Source organism: Danio rerio, chromosome 12 (assembly GCF_049306965.1).
Source record: "Danio rerio strain Tuebingen ecotype United States chromosome 12, GRCz12tu, whole genome shotgun sequence".
NCBI lineage: Eukaryota > Metazoa > Chordata > Actinopteri > Cypriniformes > Danionidae > Danio > Danio rerio.
In genome coordinates this window covers 26,435,448-26,459,026 of record NC_133187.1, presented here as the reverse complement: position 1 = coordinate 26,459,026, position 23,579 = coordinate 26,435,448, and the positions used below count along the sequence as shown (strand labels likewise).

At 35.2% G+C, this 23,579-nt stretch overlaps 2 long non-coding RNA genes across 2 annotated transcripts; both read right to left on the bottom strand.

Moving 5' to 3' along the window:
* Nucleotides 1–4,567: 4,567 nt before the first annotated feature.
* LOC141376804 (uncharacterized) lies at nucleotides 4,568–17,568 on the bottom strand. Its single transcript, XR_012388004.1, has 3 exons — nucleotides 15,388–17,568; nucleotides 13,559–15,311; nucleotides 4,568–4,940 (listed from the first exon to the last, which is right to left on the bottom strand). It is a non-coding gene; the product is annotated as an uncharacterized lncRNA (long non-coding RNA).
* A 1,975-nt stretch (nucleotides 17,569–19,543) lies between these two features.
* On the bottom strand, nucleotides 19,544–22,854 carry LOC137490445 (uncharacterized). The gene is made up of 5 exons (XR_011017424.2): nucleotides 22,799–22,854; nucleotides 21,460–21,565; nucleotides 21,265–21,335; nucleotides 19,833–20,020; nucleotides 19,544–19,673 (listed from the first exon to the last, which is right to left on the bottom strand). It is a non-coding gene; the product is annotated as an uncharacterized lncRNA (long non-coding RNA).
* Between the last annotated feature and the right edge of the window lie 725 nt (nucleotides 22,855–23,579).

The window sequence follows — 23,579 nt, the reverse complement described above, 5'->3', positions numbered from 1 at the left end:
GAGTGGGAGTTTTTGTATTGAAAAATCACGACGTAAGTCAAGGCAAATTTATTTATATAGCAAATTTCGTAAACAGTGGCAATTCAAAGTGCTTTACATAAACAGGAATACAAGAGACAGGTGTAAAGACCTAAGGACAGGTGTGACGTGCTCTAATTTTCTGTTCTGGCCAGAATCCTGGCAGCAGTGTTTTGGATGAGCTGCAACTGTCTGACTGTCTTTTTGGGAAGGCCAGCGAGGAGTCCATTACAGTAATCCACCCTGCTCCTGATAAAAGCATAAACAAGTTTCTTTAAGTCCTCACTGGAAACAAAGCATCTAATTCTTGATTGATGATAGTATGCTGATTTAGTAATAAGAGATCTATTCCACCTACACTCTTGAAAATATTTTTTGGGATATAGAACCATAAACTTCTATCACTTATTTTACCCAATTAATCTTTAACATGCCATACATACAATCAATATAGTGAATGTTTCCAGCGATCTACAAGGGTTATACAGTATACATGTTATATACTGTACATTATTAAAGTACATTTTAATGTACATGTTGGAAGACTTTTCTGCTCATTAAGGCTGCACTTGTTTGAGAAAATGTGAAAATATCTTTTCTACGTCTAAAACTTTTTCTCTATTGTATTATAATCAGTTATTATTGGTGCTCAATCATTAATAGATATACATTTTTATGGATTTGACTTAAATAGAAAATTCAAAAGCATTGGTTTAAATATTATTCATTAAAAATGTTCTTACCGCCACTTTTTCCAGTGTAATATGTCCTTGATTGATTGATAAAAAATATTTCAAATGGTACTTTTACATTTAATAAGTTCTGTCAAATTCAGAAAAATATTGAAATAACACTTACAAGCTCATTTGGAAGAAGGTTATTATAAAATTTCTTCTATTTTAAATATGAGTATTTCCCTACCCTGTATATCTTTTGATCAGTGTGCAGAATCAGTTATACGCTGATATAATCTCCACCATGGCTTTAAATCAGCTATCTGCACCAGAACACCTCTACGCACCTTCCAGAAATTTTGGTCGAGCCTCCGGCAAGCCTTCCCAATTTACCTCTCAGGTACAGCAGGAGGGACGAGAAGAAGATAAAAAGAGAAATACTTCAAAATGGCAGGAGTGCTAATAATAAAGATGAAAAGAAAATGATGGAAGAAATGACAAGCAATAAGAAGAAGATGATGTGTTGTACTTGGTGTCCTGGTTTAGCCGTCCCTTTCATGCTTCTGTCTGAGTGATAAGCTTTTCTTTTGCCCTGCAGAGAAAAGAAGCCCAGCTCTTTGTGTCTATTTCCACGCTGCAGAGATCACCAGATATCCGTTTGTGATTAGTGTTCTACGCCGCAGCGGCACCAGAAACACAACATTAAGAAAACACTGGAATTACCAATAGGAGCTGCTAGACTAATTGTAATGCGCAAGATAATTACACATTATACATACATGTACAGTTAATATTTATTAATGCTTTAATAAAAACTATTCTGCTCAGCAAGGCTGCTTTTATTGGAGCAAAAATAAGTTTAAAATTTAATTGATTCCCACAATTTAAAGCTGAATTTTTTAGCATCATTACCTCAGTCTTCAGTGTGTCACACAATGGTCCTCCAGAAATCATTGTAATGGTGATCAGCTAAAGAAGAAATATTCGTGTTATTATTATCAGTGCTGAAACTTCAGTTTTTGTGTGTGTGGTAACTGCCTTTATAAATATGTTTACTTTTATTCATCAAGGACACTACATTAATGAAGATTGGAAAATATAGACATTTGAAAAAAAGGTAAAAGGTAAAGGTATATATGTGACATTTGATTAAAAAAGGGTTTTAATTCAAATTAACAGATTTTTTTCTATTAAACAAACAATCCTCAAAAGCAAAATGTATCAGTTTACACCAAAAAATAAACAAAAATTAATTGAAGTATCAGTGTCAATGCTGATAATTAAGGATTGAGTACCTGATCAAGGATCTTGTGTCACGGGGGACAGGAATAATGACGAGGAACAAGTAAATCCAAATTTAAGCAACATCTGATAAGGAATGAGTTAGTGTTTGTTTTTGTTGTAATTGTTATCAAATAAATGCAGCCTTGGTGTGTTTAATAGGCATTTTTTTAATACCTTAAAGCAGGGTTCACCAAACTTGTTCCTAGAGTCCCGGTGTCCAGCAGATCCTAGCTCCAACCCTAATCAAACACACCTGAATCAAGATCAAGGTCTTACTAAGTATAGTTGAAACATCCATAGCTGTCTTTATTAATGAAGGAATATGCCAAACGAATCGGGGGGAGTTCTCGAGAACTACCTGATCTCGTATCCCTTTAAATGCTCATTGACCAGACCTTGGACCCTTGGAATCATCTATCTCCTAGCTCAGGTTTTTTTTTCCGGACAGCATTCCAAACCTGCTAATATCGTCAAGCTTGATATAAGTGTAAACTCTTGAATGTCCAAAATAAACAACTAGAAGCAGAAAGGGTTCATCAATGGAGCGTAGCTGATGGTTATGGGAGTGGAAGCTCAGAAGTGCATTGAAACTGGTGAAGGAAGTGGTGCGGCTCGTGTTTTACTATAGAGCAGTGTTATAACAAAACCTTAAAATATATTTAATATGATAAAATAGAGCTGCTTCTCCATGTGATCATGAAAATAAAAATGGTAGCTTTTATGCTGTTGTGCTAATCACTCATCAGAAACTACTTCAATGGTCTCAACAGCATTCAGCCCTACTCAGTTATCACGAAAATAAGTTTTAAATACTTAAGTCTTTAAATACACTATTGGTCAAAACTTTGGGGTCAGTAGGATTTACATTTTTTTTTTTTAAATAAGCTTCTTCTGCTCACCAAGGCTGCATTAATTTACTCAAAAACAAATAACAAATTGTAAAATTGTCAAATTACTCTAATATTAATTGTCATCATCATCATTATTATTAATATCATTAATATTTAAGGTATGGTAAAAGTAATAAAAGCAATAATGATACGAGTAATAATTTAATTTGAAACTACATACAATAGGAAAACAATTATTTAAAATTGTAATACATATTTAACAATTCAATATTTGTTTTATTACATTTAATAAATGCTGCCTTGAAGAACAAAGAAAATTTCTTTAAAAAAATAACAAGGAAAAAAAAAACTGACCCCAAACTTTTGACAGATAGTCTTAGATATCTATAAACAAGATTTATGTTTGTATTTCTTCTAGTATGAAATGAACACAACTTCCTTGATTCCACACTCAGTCATGATGTCACTAAAATATGACTGTATTCCAGAACAATATTTTTTCCCCTTCACTCACTAACTTCCCTCTGTCTCCCTAGGGTGTACGTCTTTGATTACACTACGAAAGTTTCCAATACTGGTGGAACATCTGAATGGGTTTAAATGGAATGCCCTAAACTTTTGGTCACTTGGGAACTACACTGTTGTGACATCACTATCACATTGCATTTTGTGAAATATAGCTGCTGGAGTGGTCATATGAAGCTGACTCACTTTTTTGGTCAAATTCAAGTGGTATGTAAGCTTCCCCCATTCACTTGATGAAGTGGAACTAACTTTAAAATGGCATTGGGGATTCCCCCGAGAGAACAAGAGAAGGAAATTTTGTGAGTGTATGTCTAAAAGTGGACTGGAACACAGCCTGGGTTGTGAAGATGTGCTCTCTGATATTGAAAATGCATGTTGTGTCTTTAAAAACCTTACTAATCCCTTTTTTTCTGGGAAGTGTATATTCTGATAATTATGAGACCATCTGGGGTGTGGAACAAATCTCAATGTAAACATTCTCTTGTTGCTTTTCAGTTGGAGCATGATCACCCTCCTCACTACTGGAAGCACGTGATTTGATGGGACGGTTTGCCATTTTGTCCTCTTCCAACTGCATTGATAGAGCCCATCTCATCACAGGACAACAGCGGAAGTGAACGGAGCCCCTGCCGGTAGGCCATCTTGGGAACATGAACTGTATTCTTTTATTTTCTTGGCTGGTGTAATAGGTCTATCTTAAGCAGCTTTGGAGATAGGGCATCATATGGAAGACGTGCAATGTCATCGACATCCAGCCGTGTTTATGATTGCAAGGCCATTGCCATGGTACAGCTCGTCCTGAAATGAGATTGGTAACTGTGGTTCTGGGTGGAAAAATCTTACTGTTTAAGTATTCACAGTGCTCAAGGTCATAGGATGTGACTCTTTCTCGCTCACATGTTTAGCTTTTAAATTGCATTTTGCTTTTTTACTATCCAGGGTAAAGCCATCCTATCATGAGGGTTATCTTTTGCAGCAGCACATTTAACAGAATATAACTGGCTGGGTGTTATGCTCTTGAGAGAAAGACATTTCTGATGGCTAACGCGAGATGTATGTCTTTATAGGATCTGTGGTGATGCATTTATTTTCTTCTATAGCAATAGTTTGTTTACAATGTCTGCTCATATATGTATATAATATATAGAGGAGACTTGTCTATATACAAATAAATGAGCAGACATTTTAAACAACCTGTAGGAAAATAAAATTCAATTCAACTCAATTCATCTTTATTTCTATAGCGCTTTTACAATGTAGATTGTGTCAAAGCAGCTTCACATAGAAATTTGAAATTGAAACTGTCAGTCCAGTATTTAGAGTTAAAGCAAATGCATAGATGCCCAGCTCCACAAGTCCCAAACCAAGCAAGCAAGTGGCGACAGTGGAGAGGAACAAACTTCCCCAATTGACGAAATTGAAGAAAACGCTGAACGTCCATCGTGGAGAAACTGTATGTCTGTGTGAGTAGGCCACCAGTGGGCGCAGAGTCTGGCCCTTCGGGATCAATGCGGAGACTCGTCTGTCACTCCTCCATGAACGCCACAGCATCTGCTCAGAATACAGCCAGGTCTAGGATTATGGAGACCTCGGGATAATGAAAAACAGACGAACATTAGTGTAAATGCGTAGATTTAAATTATAATGTCTTTTGGGAAGTGTTCCTGGCTCAATTTGCAGCCTAACAATCCTTAGGAGCAGTGGTCCCCAACTTTTTTATCACCACATACTGGTTAGCATTTGACAATTTTACCGCTAGGCGGCCATCAACCATTTTCTCAGAGGATGACAAGCTGACAAAACATTGCAGTTAATCTGATACAAGTTTTATTTATGGAGAAAATTGCAAAGCACTGCAGAGTTTTAGTGGTCTGTGTTTGTCTGAAAAAATTAGTCTGCTGAAATGTGTATATTCCGTTCTGTTCTTGTCAAGTGACTTGCGGTACGTTCGCAGCATTTATTCAACTGGGTACGTCTGAATTGCGTCCAAGCCACACACCTCCATTGGAAATAATGAACTTGTGCGAACTCTAGAAAAGACGGAATATGCAAACGTCATTTGTGATCTCCAGAAGTTGATCTTCTAGCACAGACATGGTGGATTCATCTGATTTGTTGACAAATGGGTTGTGGTTCTATGACTTGGGAGTTTATGAGTCCGTCACTGGGCCTTTTCCCCTTAGCAAAGAAACTTTTCAAAGACATCTGTTTCTTACTCAATTTACAACTTGTGGGTTATATTTTGGTGCTCAAGAGAATACAGTAATTTTTCAAAATAAAGAATTTTTCTAAATAAAAGATCATTCAGACTCAGATAACAAATAAAATGGAAATAATTAATGATTTCTTGTGTGGCCCGGTATCAATTGATCCACATACTGGTACAGGTCCATGGCCCAGTGGTTGAGGACCATTGCTTTTGAGGATTTGGATTTTAAAATAATTTGTGTTTTATGTGTATGCTCAACACAATCTCACAGCAATTCGTAACTTTTTCATTTAGTGGCTAATTCGTATGAATTCGTACGATCTAATTCGCACAATTTAGTACGATTTGCTTATCCCCCAATGACGGTTGGGGTTAGGGGTGGGGTCAGGTGCCACGCCTCCTTTTTAAAATCGTACCATTACGTACGACTGAACTCGTACGAATTCGTACGAATTAGCCACTAAACTGGCAAAACGTAAAATACTTACGTTTTCTCGTGAGATCAGGCTGGTATGCTTATGCAAAGAGATGTGTCTTTAGTCTAGTTTTAAACTGACAGAGTGTGTCTGAAATGCATCATCCTATAAACACATACCTCTCGGATTATTAGATTAGATAAATAGTCTTACAATATATTAGATAAATAGTCTAACAATATATATATATATATATATATATATATATATATATATATATATTTGCATAATGAAAATTATGCAATACATAAATTTATTACTTAATCAAAATTGTGTTTTTTTATCTTATTTTAAAGTATTCTGATTACTTGCCATTATTGACTTAACTTTTTATTATTTTATTTTGAAATATAAATTTTTAAACAACCATCTCAGAAGACGTATCCTTCGGTCATATTCATGCACGACTTATTGGGGTCAAAGTGTGAAACAATGCTTCATTTTTACCAGTGATTAAGTGTGTTCTATCCTGCATTATATTTTAAAGGAACGGTGTACCCGAAATGACAGCTCTGATGACTGTGAACTAGAAATAAATTTCATATTCTTTAAAGATGCTAAAAAAAGAAATCAATAAATAATATTCAATGAATAAAGAACAAATAAATAAACAACAGCACTGGAACATTTGAGGCTGAATAAATGACAGATTTTTTTTATTTGGAGCAAACTATCACTTTAAATCACAGAAATGAATCATTGCTTTCAGTACTCTCACAATGCAGTCTTTTAAGTCGGTTCACTTGGCAGACATTTTGGCAATTCCCCCAGGCAGCTATTTTCTATCTAGGCAACAGGCATGCAGTATAGCTCTTATCTACTCGATAAGACTAAAATCTCCTGTTGGCAAAGCTTATGTTTGAACATGTCAAATCAACAACAAAATCTAACAAAATATTTTGCATGTAAATTGTGGGGATTAGCAAAACAAGAGGTATCAGCAACACTGACAGGGCAGTGTTACAGTATCATAAAGTTCATTTATATGGAATAAATCTGCTATTCTCTCCGAAATACTGTGAAGCAAGTGGTTACTTAAATATTTTCATAAGCATCCCTGCTTTTAATCTTAAGAAATGAATTCTCACAGTTCAACATTACTGAATTATTTTAATGAATTCCTAATGTACCGGCACTGACAGCTTGCTGAACGCACTTCTTAATTAGTCCCAGACCCACTGTAAAAATCCTGAATTCTCTCTTTTATATTTTATCATAATTTTGAGACTCATGCAGCACTGTCAAGGTAATACACTTGATGGAATTGCCTGAGTTTAAGAAAATACAAAAAAGGGCAAAAACAGTCCTTGGCTTATCTTTCTGCTTCAAAATGAATTAATAAAATCTGGAGTTAATGAAAACCCCACAGAGCAGTGGTATGCTTTTCATTCTAAAGTATACTTACAGTATATTATATATGTCTTGTCTAATCACTTAAGGGGGCATGCTATGTTCCTTTACACAAGATTTAATACATGTCTCCATTGTCATTCTAATTTGTCTGTGAAATTACAGCTCAAAAATTCCCATGGCCATTTATCATTTAGCTTGTCTAATTTGTCTCTGCATGTGAAAAAAATATGCTGTTTTTGAGTGTCTCTTTAAATATGAATGAATCCATTGCTTTTGCAATTTATATGCTTTTCTGATACTCCAAAAACAAAAGACAGGGTTGCCAATCTATGGTTTTCCCACTGAATTAGGCAAGTTGCAACATAGGCTCATTCTGAAAACATAGCCCTTTATATGTTTCTGGAGATCACGAATTATGTAGTCAGAGTAACATATGGCTGCATTTTATCTTTTAAATAAATGCTATGGGGTGGCATGATGCCGTTCCTTTTCTCCATGTTTACCTCCATGTGGACGGCTTTTGTACTGTTACCAGTTTGTCCGGTAGCTCAACACATACGTCGGCAGACTTAAGACACAGATGGGGAGTTGACCACGACAACGTGGTTTGAGTCTGGTGAAGAATGGTTTCAGAAAGTGGTAAGACAAAAGCCAAATAATAAAATAAACAACAGGGTAAGAAAACAATTTATAAGGTAAATAGCAGGCTGAGAATGTTGTAAAATCTGAAAACGTGGTAAAAATCAGGCTGCAATAAGGGCTTTTCAATTTCTGTATTGCTTTTGAAAATACTGCAGTTGGTTAAGGGATGGAGGTGGATGGGTCAATTGGTGCTTTTTAAAACAGCTGTGGTTGGGTTTGGGGGGGCGTCATCGGTCAGTCAGTCAGTCAGTCAGTCAGTCAGTCAGTCAGTCAGCCAGTTAATCACTCGATAGTGGCCTCTGGTGGATTTACGTGAGAACGGCAGGTGCAAATGGCAATCACAAGAGAAATTTGAGATCTGAATAAATGTACACAGCGGCCTCTGGTGGAGATATATATATATAAAATGGTGGATTCACAAAAACAAATATATATATAATGAGCATAATCTAGCTCCATAAAAAGCTAACCCAGGCCTATTTTGATTATGCACCCCTATATATATATATATATATATATATATATGTATATATATATATATATATATATATATATATATATATATATATATATATATATATATATATATATATACACATATACATGCAGAGCCAAATATATACCCATGAACCAAATTAGAGTGTACAAAATAATTAGATGTTTTTACAAAATAGATATTCACATGCACAAAATAAATATACATATTCATGTATTCAAGATTCAAGTCATTCAAGATATGTTTCACAAATGCAAAACACCATTTATGAATGAAGAGTTCAGATGCAAAAGCTTCTACTGTAAATGCCATCTGAAACATTCTTCTAAAATGAGCATTTCCTCATGGTCTTGTGTGTAAGTTTAATCTTCTTTTATGTTTATGTTTTCAGTTCATCTTGACTGAATCATCCTGGATTTGTGTATTTATTTTTGATACTTTCCGGACTATGCATTCAGGCAAGTCACTCTACACTTTAGCCCAGGGATGCCCAAAGTTTTCATATGAAGGGCCAAAAACCAAATATTATTGCAAGCGGTGGGCCAAAGGTAAACATACCAAACAGTATTACATTAAAGTTGGGCCCAAGTTTGGGCATCTCTACTTTAGCCAATCAGATGTGAGTTCACTGATTAACCAATTATAACCCACATAGAGCTCTGTAATGAAGTGGGCCCAAGTTTGGGCATCTCTTCTTTAGCCAATCAGATGTGAGTTCACTGATTAACCAATTATAACCCACAGAGAGCTCTGTAATCAAGGAGTTCTGCTCTGCACACCCTTTGCGCAATCTGACTGAACACCCTTATATACAATGCTATAGAATAACAGAGCGAACATTATACATCTCATGCTGCTTTAGAGAGTAAACATAAATGACCGCTGCAGCTCACTCAGGGAGGGATCTATGATAAAAAAGCAGATCATCAGCAGTCTTCCCTACTCTTGTTTGGGGATACCTGGATCCATGCATTTAGAGACTGTTTATGATTATAGGCATAATAAAAATGAGTAGGTGTATTCTTATCACTTTAGGGTGTATTTTACACACACTGTGGTTTCAGATTTATGTTCAAACATATTACAAAAGATAATATTGCAAAATAAGTGTCCTTCAAAAACATTACAGCACTCAGGTTTATCATTAATACACTGCCCTGATAGATGACCAGGTGAACATTAGCTGTTATACATATATAACCCATGTTTAAAAGTGGTGGAAAGAGTACTGAAAAATCATACTAAAGTAAAAATACAATTACTGCATAAATGTAGTGCAGGTAAAGTAAAAGTATCTGTTGTAAATATTACTCAAAGTATAAGTAAACAGTAGATCTTTTAAAAGTACTAAAGAGTAGTGAGTATTACTCTGTAAAAATCTGATGCATTTGCATGTAATTTGCATGTAAACGTAGCATTCAGTACTGCATTTACTGTAGCTATTGCCCAGCAGGCACACAATATCATAAGACATTAATATTAGGTTAGATTTAGGTTGTGACGTCAGTTGACCAAAATTGTCGTCTAGCCAGTTTCTAGGGACAATGTTATCATGATGTCCAATAACGATGTCAAATGACATTAATATTTGGTTGATTTTAGGTTGTGTTAGAAAGTGACCAAAATCTAACGTCGAGCCAACATCCTAAACCAACGTCATATTGATGTCAAATACTGACTTTTATTCATCAGGTATGGCAGCCAAAATCCAACATCTTATAGACGTCATAGTTGTAATGTCCACACAACATCAAGCGTTAAACGTCAATCATTGGATATTGATATTTGGTTTATTTTAAGCTAAACATTGATAATACGTGACATTGTGTTTCGATGACAACCTGATTTTCATTTCCAAACAAACTGCAACGTCCCCACAAAGTTGGGGTACAATGTAAATGTGATGTCATGTTAACGTCTTGTGCCCGTTGGGTGTTTAAGGCTCATCATACAGTAAACATCTGTCATCTTCTTATCAGCGACATGCATTTAAACAGTCTCTGGGTTATTGTGTGTAAAGATTTTAAACATCTTCTTAGACATTTTTAATGCTTCCAAACAGTTTGCTGCAATTATAAATCACCCATGTCTTGAGGTAGTTCATTGTTATTATTTACAGCCTAAGGTTACCAGACAAAACAACAATAACAACATTATTATACATCATAGTAGCATGTAGACTATAAAAAGGCAACATATCGACTCATGCGCACACATGAGGCCCGTAGCCAGCCTGGTGAAAGGGATGGTTCTTTTTTTCTCAAGTGGACCTTTTTGCAGTTATACGCCTCAAAGTTTCTATTTAACTATGAGATTTAAATACTACATTTTAGTGACTTTTTTGCTGGATTAGCCAGTCAGATGTCATTATAACCACACTTTTTAATGTACTAAAATATTTCCTAAAAAGTGCAGTTAAAAAAATTCAAACAAGAGAAATTTTTAAAATACAAAGTTATTAAATCATATGTCATTAGAAAAATAGCAATCTGTTTTAAAGTTTTAAAGTAAAAAAAACTATCATTTATTAGACCAAAAACACACTGGCCAAACCTGTCAGCTTTTTCTTCTTTTTTTCGCGGTTATGCGCGCATTAGCCTATGTTTCACACGCATACTGTATGTAAGGTGACTGAAATTAAAATTAAAATACAAAACATACTGATCCATTAAATAAAAAAACAAAACAACAATTTTACTTTAAAGAAGAACATTGACGTTAACATTATTTTATTATATTGTACTTTAAGTCATCTGCTTGAGGTAGGTCGTTTATCAATGGTAAATTTTAACCTAAGTTTACATTAATAACATACAGTGCATTGTTCTTTACCATACAAAATACAAAATAATAAAAGAAACATTATACACCATAGTAGCATGTAGCCTATAAAAAGGCCGCAAATCTTTTTAAATACATTAAAAGGCAAGCGCATATCTAAGCCTTACCTTGAGTTTGTTCACACTCTGCCTGTATTAACTTACATGCTGCATTTTAATATAGCTAATTTTGATGAATTCGCTCTAACCTTTGACAGTTTTTTCTTCTTTCCGCGGTTATGCGCGAATTATATTTCAAATGCATATGCAAGGTGACTGAAATTGAAATTAAAATACAAAACATACTGGGCCATTAAGTAAAAAAACAAAACAACAGTTATACTTTAAAGATAACTTTAAATAGAACATTGATGTTTTGAAACAAAAAAATTAACTGAAAACTATTAAAAATAAACCTGCGAGATATGTCCTGCGGCAAAATTATTTTATGAAGCAGCATTCAACTTAAGCTCTTTAGACCATGCGCCTGACCGTTTCTTAGTGTTTCACCACATGTCCTTAAATACATAAGGCCTATTTTGATTATTTTTCATTATTCGTCTATTATTATGTTCAATAATTGTGACATAAAATGAAATAGTAAAATATAATCAACAACGAAAATGTAAATAAAAACGTAAATTAAAACATAAATGAAAAGGTCTTGTGTTAGTCCTACCAAAATAGCAAACACTGAACATCTCTTTACATTTAGGCTAAAAGACTGCTTTATTTTTTAATTTAGGCATACTTAGAATATTTGTACTGAATGTTTGTGCTTTCATTTTAGTTGTCTTTAACTTCTTCAATTCTATTTTTCAAAAATAATCCTCTTTGCACTTAAAAAGTTTAGAATAACAATAAAGCGTGTTAACAATTTTTAAATGATTAATAAAGCAATTATAATGCTTTGACTTATTGTTTAATCTCATTTACAGGCACAGTAGCATATTTAAGGCTGCTGTGTGGGCTATTTCTGTCTGTTCGCATCCCGTCCCTTTGCGCCCCCTGGCGGCTCATTCACAAGCTGCGGTCATACACAAAAAACAAAGCGGCTCCTATTTCAAACGGCGGCGGTATATGACGCGGCGGTAATAGTCACTTTGAACTCTCACCTACTGTATGATTTACTTTCTATGTGCCATTTGATTGGACAGGAATCACAGGACAAATTTTTCTAATCTCCATAGACAAGAAAAAATAAAGCAGTGACTGCAGATTAAAGAAAAGTGAAGGAAAGTAGTTTGAGTATTTGTAATGTGTTACTTTACACCACTGATGTTTAACATGAACGACGGGGCACTGTTTGGTCCAACCGCCAATCAGTGATGCTATCAGAGCAAGTCTCGAGCTTCTTCACTTTCATCTACCATCTCAAATTCACAAGTCCAGTCGAGACAGCTCTCCCCAATAAGGACGTCAACCCCACTCCAGTGCACTTCGCCACAGCCATGCATGAAATATGACACTGCAGACTGTAATAACACAATACACAGAGCATTCAATTACAGCACTGCCATCACCAAGGTCCTTCTCCTGGAGCCAGGGGCCAGTATTTACACCGGTCTGCCTATAGCTGTCCCCCCAGGCCTGAATTATGGCCCCCCACCCTGTGCACTGAAGCACAGATGAGTCCTACATTCACATCCTCAAAAGCACACAAGACGTCTGCGCCAAAGCCCAGCATACTGATAGCAACCACCTCACATTTAATTAAAAACACACAATTATTTCATAATGATTTATAGAGCTGTCAGCAGGCTGGGAAGGAGATAGAGGAAGGAAGAAAACCTCTCATTTTTTCTCTTGTTTTGACAGGTAAGGCAAAGCAAAGTCAATTGTTTTTTTTTCTTCTTCCCTTTTGTAATCTGCAGGACTCTTGAAGACTTCAGCAAAATAGTGAACCACATCACATTGTGACCTGTTATTTGCATTCATTGGGATTCAGCAGGACTTTTTGTATTTAGAACTGTGGAAGAAAGATAAGACAAGTTTGCCTTTGTGGCCCAGAGCATATGATGAGTCAAAGAACATAATTATACAGAGATGGGCTTTTTCACAGTTAATTACACAGCTCTCATATCTAAAATTTGGAAAGATGGTAATTTCTCCGCTATACTTCTGTACTCGGATCATTTCAGCAGACTTTGACAAATTTGATGTGTTGGACCTAAAGGAATTAACCTAAAAAGGGAGCGTTTCAGAACTCACAACATGAGCGATCGCCTTGTAAACTCTTCCCGTCTTCCATCCTCCCCAGACACAGCACAGCAATCATTCAGCAACTGGGACACCTGTAACAAGCTAATGAAAATATGGAAATAAAACTTGCAGAGGGTTTGACAGATGAATATGGCTGGAAAAGGTGAGACTCGTTTGGGATATATCATGAAAACAGCTGTTACACGGCAAGTAGGTAGCCAAGAATATGGGACTTTGTTCAAGAATGTGAAACTAAAGGTGCTGGAAATGTTAATTACGTGATGGATGTAATGCATTTGTGTTGTCCTCCTTGCGTTCAAATTAAGCAGAGCATTTAGGCATCACTGACTTCCTTCCATATTGAGGGTGATTGTCATTTTCTGTATTTCTTTATTGTAATTACTTCACTGAGATCACTCAGAGTGATAACAATCTCTGCTCTACTGGTGCAGTGAGCAAGCAACGAAATCTCCAATGATCCCCTTCTCGCTTCAAATGTAAACAGTTGTCCGTAGGGTTATCTGTCATCACTGTCAGATAGCAGATGCAGCCTTTGATAAATCGCACTCTCTGCTGAGAGTATCCACGATTATCGAACTCAAAAAAATCATTGCCTCAGTCACGCCAGCTTCTGAATAAATAGATTAGATCTCGCATAAGGTCACTAAACAGAGATAAGTAAGGAATTTTAAAAGAGCTAACACCATTTTGTGTTTTGTGTAAACATTATTAATATTACAGCAGATAGTTCCAGGTCTTTGACTTGTAATACAAATCTGTATATATCTCAATTTATGTTTGAAAAGAATAAAACATTTCTGAGGCGCTGTTTACACCAGGTAAGTAGATGCTTTTTCGTTAATCTGATCACATGTACAGCTACAAAATGGTACAAAGGCAATGTTAATGTGATTGAGAGAAAGCAAATTAAAGTGTTCATATACAGTATGTTGTGTTATACCGAAAACAAAAACTAATTTTGATTATGGTATTGCTCTTAACAGCCAAAAAATGTTTCCATCACAACGGCATATTGGTATTCCTTAGTATGCTCTATTGAATTAATAGGGAATTATGACTTTAATGAGAAACATTGCGAGAGACCCTTTTTTTCTCCCTGCACATTTGTAGCCTACAATGCAAATGCCAAAAAGTATGTAAATGGTTATTTGTTGAAAATCAGAAATTTCCCCTGCTTATTTAAAACTCACATTCATATTCATTACAGTAGCAAGAATAAAATTGGCAGACAGGTGAGACACCTCAAAATATTTAAATATTCATTATGAAAAACGAATAAAAATGTATGCTCTGTAATTTATGCACATACACCTTAATTTGTCTTGTACAGTTTAATAATGCTGACTACATACATATTAAGCTACCCCCTGTGATGCAAAGCAAACCTTGAATTTTATAAGTATAGAGCAATAAATTAACAATGCCAACTCACTTACATCAAAGACTAGATATATTTGTATATTTTCAGTTTTAGGGGATTGGACCAATCAGACCAGCACCACAACTCACTTGTAGCCAATCAGCAGTAGGGGTGTTCACTTTAATGATGTCGCAAACATGCGGGAGATTTAGAAAAAATGGCCGACGTTTCCAAACACGAAAAAGTTAGAGGAATGTCAGTGTAAAAATACACGTTTTCAGGCAAAACATGATCCTATTTTACAACTGAAAATCATTCGGTGCTGTAAAGACTTTAGAGAGAGTGGAGGCCAGCCCTGCAAATGGATGCCGAAGCTGGTTTCTGTAAGTAACGCAAGTAACGTTATTTTTGATTTTGTAAAATTTCACAGAATGAAAATAGGGTTTAGTAAAATTACTGGTAACGCTTTCTTTTACAACCCGCAAAGTACCGCGTAAGTACAGTGAAATTACAGTGTACTTTTCTGTACGTACTGTGTAAGTATAATGAACGTATGTGTAGGTATGAGGGAACAAACCGTAATGCTTGGGTAAAAAGGGGGTAACAACCAGATGTTCATCACGAAAATGACCGCGTAAGTACAGTGAAATAACGGTGTACTTTTCTGTACCTATAGTGTAAGTATAAATAACGTTTACGTAAGTATAAGGGAACAAACTGTAATGCTCGGGTAATAAGGGGGTAACAACCAGATATTCAGCATGAAAGGTACCGCTTAAGTACAGTGAAATAACGGTGCACTTTTCTTTAAATTGCAAAAGAACAAACCATAATGTTTGCGTAAAAGGGGAGTAACAATAAGATATCCATCACGCAAAGAAGTATATTAAGTTTACGATGTACATTTCCTCAAGTATTGTATACATATAAAGAATTATGCAAGGATGGTGACAACCTATTGCTATCTGCAAATGTACTATATGCACCTGCGTGAGTACATTAGTACTCTTATTCAGTGCTTGGGTTTTATATGGGGTGTTTAATGAATAAAAGGTTTACAACCTGTGAAATTATGAACCCTTATTGTATACTGTATGTATTTTAAATCTGCAATTCAATATAAAATATATTTCCATACACTACTTACCTTATGTTTACTCGTCGATCTCACCAAAGCCATCAATGTCTCCATAACTCACTATCGACAAATAACTTTGCATGACATAGGCCTACCGTCAGGGTTCAATGCAGATTAAAACAGGCTCACATCTTTACTGCTGTTGCACAGGGGGGCTAACTGTTGCATTTCAGTAAATGTATAGCTGATGCTTTATAGAAAAATCTAGTAATTTGGTCTTCAATCAATAAAAACTGCTGCTGTAGTTTACTCTGTTCTTAGTGTTCAAGTATACACTAGTATGTTAAAGTTCAGCTTCTTCCCTCTTTGTTCCCTGTAGTTAAAGGGTAAATACAGTATTTGTTCCCTCCTCGTTACCTGTACTTACAGGGTAAATACCACATTTGAGGGTTGTAAATTAAAGTGAAGCTTTGTTCCTCTCTTGTTACCTCCTTGTTCCCTGTACTTACAGGGTAAATACCACATTTGAGGGTTGTAAATTAAAGTGAAGCTTTGTTCCTCTCTTGTTACCTCCTTGTTACCTGTACTTACAGGGTAAATACCACATTTGAGGGTTGTAAATTAAAGTGAAGCTTTGTTCCTCTCTTGTTACCTGTAGTTAAAGGGTAAATACAACATTTGTTCCCCCCTTGTTCCCTTTAGTTTACAATGTAAAATCTTGAAGGCAGTGAAATAAATATACAAACACACAATATATTTCTTCTTTACTTTGTAACCTTTATTTTAATAAATAAGCATTTTTAAAAGACTTCATATTAATCAAACATTGTCTTGTCTATCATTGCCTATACTCATTCATTTTCTCTTCGGCTTTGTCCTTTTGTTAATCTGGGGTCGCCACAGTGGAATAAACCACCATCTTATCCAGCATATGTTTTACGCAGTGGATGCCCTTCCAGCTGCAACCCATCTCTGGGAAACATCCATACACACCCACTCACACACATTCACTACGGACAATTTAGCCTACCCAATTCACCTGTACCGCATGTCTTTGGACTGTGAGGGAAACCAGAGCACCCGGAGGAAACCCACGCGAACGCAGGGAGAACTCCATGCAGAAACCTTCTTGATGTGAGGAAACAGCACGACCTACTGTGCCACCGTGTTGCCACCCAGCTGCAACCCATCACTGGGAAACATCCATACATACTCATTCACACACATACACTACGGACAATTTTACCTTACCCAATGTCACCACATATTTTTGGACTTGTGGGAGCACCTGGAGGAAACCCACGCTAACATGGGGAGAACATGCAAACTCCACACAGAAATGCCAACTGACCCAGCCGAGGCTCGAACCAGCGACCTTCTTGCTGTGAGGCGATTGTGCTACCCACTGCGCCTGCCTATACTCAAACAGCAAAATAACACATTATTTCTTTCCCCCTTTTTTTCTGGCATCTCTTGCTTGGCTTCCTCTTCTGCTCTTCTTAGCTTCCACTGAGGACTCTGATGGTGAGTGGCTGATGAAATCCCATGGGTCTTGCTGCTCTGCATTTATATAAAATATATGAACAGACAGAAAGGCTTTTAGTAAGCTATAGACATGTTTATTTTCCTGTTTAATGTGTGTGTAGTGGTTGTCCAACAATTTCACACACTAAACATTTACAGATACCATACAGACACTATACATTACTATCAAACAAAAGTACTATCATCAGATCATATGGGAGATTGTGATCATTTATAGTGATAATAATTAAAGCGCAGAGGGGAAAAGGCTTAAATATATGTGCAGGCAGTATAGACTTTGAAGTAAAGATTATTTGCAGTTCAGTGTACATATTTAAATTCTGTGTCACTCATTAAATGGTAAGTAAATGTAACGTTTGGGTTAACTACCCCTAAGGTTAGTTTTTGATTAAAGTACATGTCTTAACCCATCATTAGTCCTAAATAAAGTGAAAGATAACATAATATGGTTGATGTACTGTTATTGACCCTTTTTACATTTCAGCACAGTGAATGGGAAAGTACAACACATTTTTTTTACAATCTTCTTTGCTCAAATAAAATGAAAACTTTACGATGGTGTTGTCTCGACAATTAGAAAAATAAAAAAATAGTGTGAAACTGATAACGCCAGCAAGAAGAGAGAATAACTTCTAATTTACTCATGACCATAGACACTCCCAGATAGCAAAATACACTCGGGCCAGTTCCGGCTAGATTGTCGCCTGCCGGAGACTAACCCCTCGGCCCAACTTCGGCTGCCGGACTCGGGCCGGATGCCTGTGGACTCACTGCCCGATTCCGGCCCGAATCAAGCGGGCCAGATGCGGCGGCCGTAAGCGAGCCGACGCTGCGCATCCGCGCCGGAATCGGCGCGAGGGTAATGTGCGCTGCGGCCCGGAGCTGGCGCGACTCCGTATTTATACACCTTATAAAACCTTTTGGTATTACATTGGTACTTGATATATGGTATTACAACCATTTGAATTTATATAACAGCAAACACAGGCTATAATGTAAACACAAAGTGTAAGCACTGCGTTTAACCTTTGAATAAAGTGCAAACTGCATACATATTCTGTAACGAAAATAATCAAGACAAATGACAAAATAAATAAATGTTAAACGTTTATTGATTGCATGAAAAAAATAATACTAAAATTTTATAAATAATTTTGTAGTGCACAAGAATATCAATATAAAAACAACAATAAAACAACACAATAAAGACACACAGAAAGATTTAAACAAAAAATCTAAAAATTACACACATACACAGATGTTTTTAAAACAACCCTGTTTTCCCAATAGACTTGAATTAAAAATTTGTAAAAAAACAGCTAAATTTTATATAAACCTAAATATAGAAACCAATTTAAGATATAGCAAGAAACATCTTAAAAATACCAATGACAATCCGTAAAATATCCAAGTCAAACTTGTAAAAAGTACTGCAAAATTCTGAAGAAACATCTTGAAACATTTTTTAATAAAACATTAAATAATAAACAAACAAATATATATATATATATATATATATATATATATATATATATATATATATATATATATATATAATTGCAGAACAAAATCAATTGCACAAACAGCAAGACATGAGTGAGATGATTATAAATTTCATATATATACACGTCTTGTGCAATTTTATATTTATAATTTTATTTGTATTACGTTTATTAAAAATGTATCAAGATGTTTCTTCACAATTTGGCGCACACACATACATACATACATATATACACACACACACACACATATATATATATATATACATATACATATATATATATATATATATATATATATATATATATATATACATATACATATACATATACATATATATATATATATATATATATATATATATATATATATATATATATATATATATATATATAAATGCAAATGAAAGAAACAAATTGTTCAAGTATCAGGGAACATCCTAATACACTTAAAATGTTGTTTAAAAATTAAAACAAAATAGTGATGTAGACATTTGACACATTAGCTTTCTCTTCTTTCTTCCTCCATCCCTGTCAGGGGCAAGTTGTAGCTACCTTGTAATGCATTTTTCCACTTCTTTAACAGTGGTGTGGTATCGACATTTGTCCTCACTCCATCTGTGATTAAAAGATAAACAGATAATTAGTAGTGAACAAGTACTAATGTAAAAAAAAGAAAAAATTAGGAAAAAAGTAGGCTACCTACGAAGCAAAAAAACTATAAAAAAAAACTAATAAACTTAAAACACTTTGAAATTAGCAAGAGCTTGAACTTACCAGTTTCTTCATTTGTTCAGGCTGCTCCTTTAGTTGATTTTCAAGCTTTTCCAAATCAAATTGGCCAAAGGAAGGTCAAATGTGTTTACATCTGGAATTTCATCACGTCTGTTTTGGTTTTGCTGTGAGAATCAGGCCCAGCTGCTGCTTTATGACGTTGCATGATTTTAAAACTTCAGTCAGTCGTGCTAAAAAAGAAAAATAACAGATTAGTTTAAATCAACCTGTAGCTTATTCTCATACAACTTCTGTAAATACAACAGTGGTTTAGACACTGCTGATATTCTCTAGTTGATCTTTACTTTCTAGCTGCATTAAACCTTAACAAATGTAGTGATGTCTTCAATTCTTACAAAGACATCACGAGATGCAATAAGTTCTGTCTTGATCTCAAACTGCACTAGAACAAAGACTGTAAATGTTCATAGGTGTACTGCAGGAGTGTCCAAACTTTTTGGGCCGAGGGCCAGATGCAAAAAAACAAACGTTGTCGCGGGCCAAATTTTACATACATTACACAGACATATATATATATGTCTGATATGACATGATATATATATACATGATATATATATATGACATGATATATATATATATACAGTTGAAGTCAGAATTGTTAGCCCCCCTAAATTATTAGCCACCGTTTATTTTTTCCCCCAATTTCTGTTTAACGGAGAGTTAAACATTTTTTCCACACATTTCTAAACATTTTAGTTTTAGTAACTCATTTCTAATAACTGATTTATTTTATCTTTGCCAAGATGACAGTAAATAATATTTGACTAGATATTTAAGACACTTCTATACAGCTTAAAGTGACATTTAAAGGCTTAACTAGGTTAATCAAGTTAACTAGTCAAGTTAAGGTAATTAGGCAATTTATTTTATAACAATGGTTTGTTCTGAAGACTTAAGGGGCTAATAATTTTGACCTTAAAATGGTTCATAAAAAAATTTAAACCGCTTTTTATTCTAGCCGAAATAAAACATAAGTCTTTCTCCAAAAGAAAAAATATTATCAGACATACTGTAAAAATGTTCTTGCTCTGTAAAACATCATTTGGGAAATATTTAAAAAAGAAGAAATAAATCAATGAGGGGCTAATAATTCAGACTTCAACTGTGTGTAGCTAGACAGACAGACAGACACAGACAGACAGATAGATAGATAGATCATAACAAGAACTGCTGCTTAATTGAATGCATGTAATAGCGACACCCGGTGGTTATTTATTGAATTACGTTCATTTTTGTATAGCGGGCCAGATTCTATAGATATTTATAAAAAGCCTCGCGGGCCGTAGTTTGGACACGGCTGGTGTACTGGAATGTACAGTATCTGTGCATCTTGATGGTGGTCTTAAGATTTCAGCCATAGTCATTGATGGTGATGTGACTTGTGGTGCTGCATTGATTTCTGAAATCTTCATACCTGCCTTTTATCCAGCCTCTTTGTTCCAAGTAATTTTTCTTCATCATGGTATAGATGTGTCTATACTTTCCCTTAATCAGATACATTTACAAAACAAAACATCACTTTAGTATAGTGCCAGGGCAAAACTCACAGGTTGTAATAGATCAATGACATAATGTTGACAGTATGTGTTTAAAATAATTGCAAACAAACCTGTTCTGTCTTTAGATGTATGACAGGCGATCATCATCCTCATCCGTCTACCAGTCAGAAATCACAGTTGCGTGTGGATGTTTGAGTCGAGCTTCCTCATATGCATCTATAATAAAACATCACATTGTTGTTAACCTCCCGTAAAAAAAAGTTCAAACCCTGAAATACTATCAAAGTTAATTAATGCATATAATACCTATAGTGTAAATAATCAGTACACAGAAGGTTGCACAAGATTTATTCGGAGATTCATGCAGAGTGACAGCCTTATGAATCTGAGACATAGATTTGTAAGATGGTCAAGCACATGCATTATTCTGTACCCATGAAGATTAACCTACCATTGTGAAAAATGTTTGTTGATGATAGCCAATAACAATAAACCATTTCAGCTGTTTGTGAAGCAATTAGTAATGTAATGTCTGAAAAGCTCAATCTATGTTGAAAATGTATCAGCAGTTTACAGCTTATAATGGACTTTTAGCACACAACTATAGCATGCCTATTCACGTTCAAAAGAGTGTGCCATTGACTTCTTTGGTCGTGATGTGCTGCAAAATGATCTCACTAACCTTTGTTAAACAAGAACAATGAGACTTAACCAACAAATATTGTTACCCATTCATTTAAATCAGAATTTATCACTGTCAATAACATAAAAAACAAAAAAAAAACATCAAAATCTGCTTTAAGACGTTCAGTTTTACATTAACTGACCATTACAGCTTGAACAAAAGATATAATTGATTCACATAGGCTAACACATATGAATTAAAGTGCACACTAATATATTTCTCTCGGATAATTTAAAGAGAATAGTAAACAGTCGAGTTTCGATCATTTTCGTGACTAACTGCATAAACAAGATAAAAAATAATATTTTATTAATCCAAAACGATTAGTTTTTATTTACTCATAATCACAGAATCAATACTGTTGGAGAAGTATACGCCTGTACAATGATTTTTTTCAACATCCACGGTACTTTATAATGTTAAATCAGGAAAAAAACACGTTTTGCCAAGTTAGTTAATGGATTCGTCTACAGAAACTTTAGCATATACACAAATTCGTTTCATGTTTCTTTAAAATAATTAAAATAGTTTTCAGTTACTACACACGTTACAATCTAACATTGTGTAAAAGGAAAAGGAACTTTCAGACGTGTTTGTAACTGTTAGCGTTAGCATACATTAGCTCCAGTCGTGTTTCTTAAAGCAAGTTACATTTCGTATCAAACTGTTTTAAATTACTAAACGCTGTTACAACCAAACACCGTGGAAATGTTTTAAGCTCTAAATTCGCTAATTATACAGAACACAAGCAGTAAAAAGCTTACCTTTCTGACCGGACTCCACGTGAAATGTTTGAAAAAACCAACCCTTTTCTTCTTGTGATCTTTGTGCCATGGTGGTTGACAACCAGCTTTTTGGAGCATTACCGCCACCGTCTGGATTGGAGTTTGGATCAGGAATTTAGTAACGCATGTGTTTATTATGAAACCAACTTCTGCTTTAAAAAAAACAATCAGCACAGGAGCGTGCTATCTCAAAAATAAGCGAATTTTACAGTTTTTCTCTAGATGACATGTATAATCTATTTATAAATAATATTGTTTTGTTTGAGTCTAAACATTGCGACCATCCACACTAAATATTCTTTTTTTTTTTTTTTTTTTGCAATCGTACCATGAATATTTTCTCAAATTATCATTAAACGTGGAGCTAACAGATTACTAGATAAAATAAGAACTTAATCGGTTGCCATCAGCCGAGTCCTTGCCAGAAGCGGCCAGGATATGGTTGACCGGAATCGGGCCAGTGCTTTACAGCCGCATCACAACCGCATGTGCGCGAGCGAGCTGCGGGCCGCACTCGGCCCGGATAACACTCGCCGATGCCGAGTCGGAGCCGGAGGCGCCGAGGGGCAGCCGAGCTCGGGCCGATTACTGCCTGCTATCTGGGCTGTTTGAAACACCTCGCACATGTAATCATATTATATAATGCATACGTAAATACAAATAAATGTTATTTTATTTAAAAAATCATATAAAAAACTCAAGGATTTTAGATCCTGATGATCGTTAAACGCGTCATAACAGTGTTGTGAAAAGGGTGTAA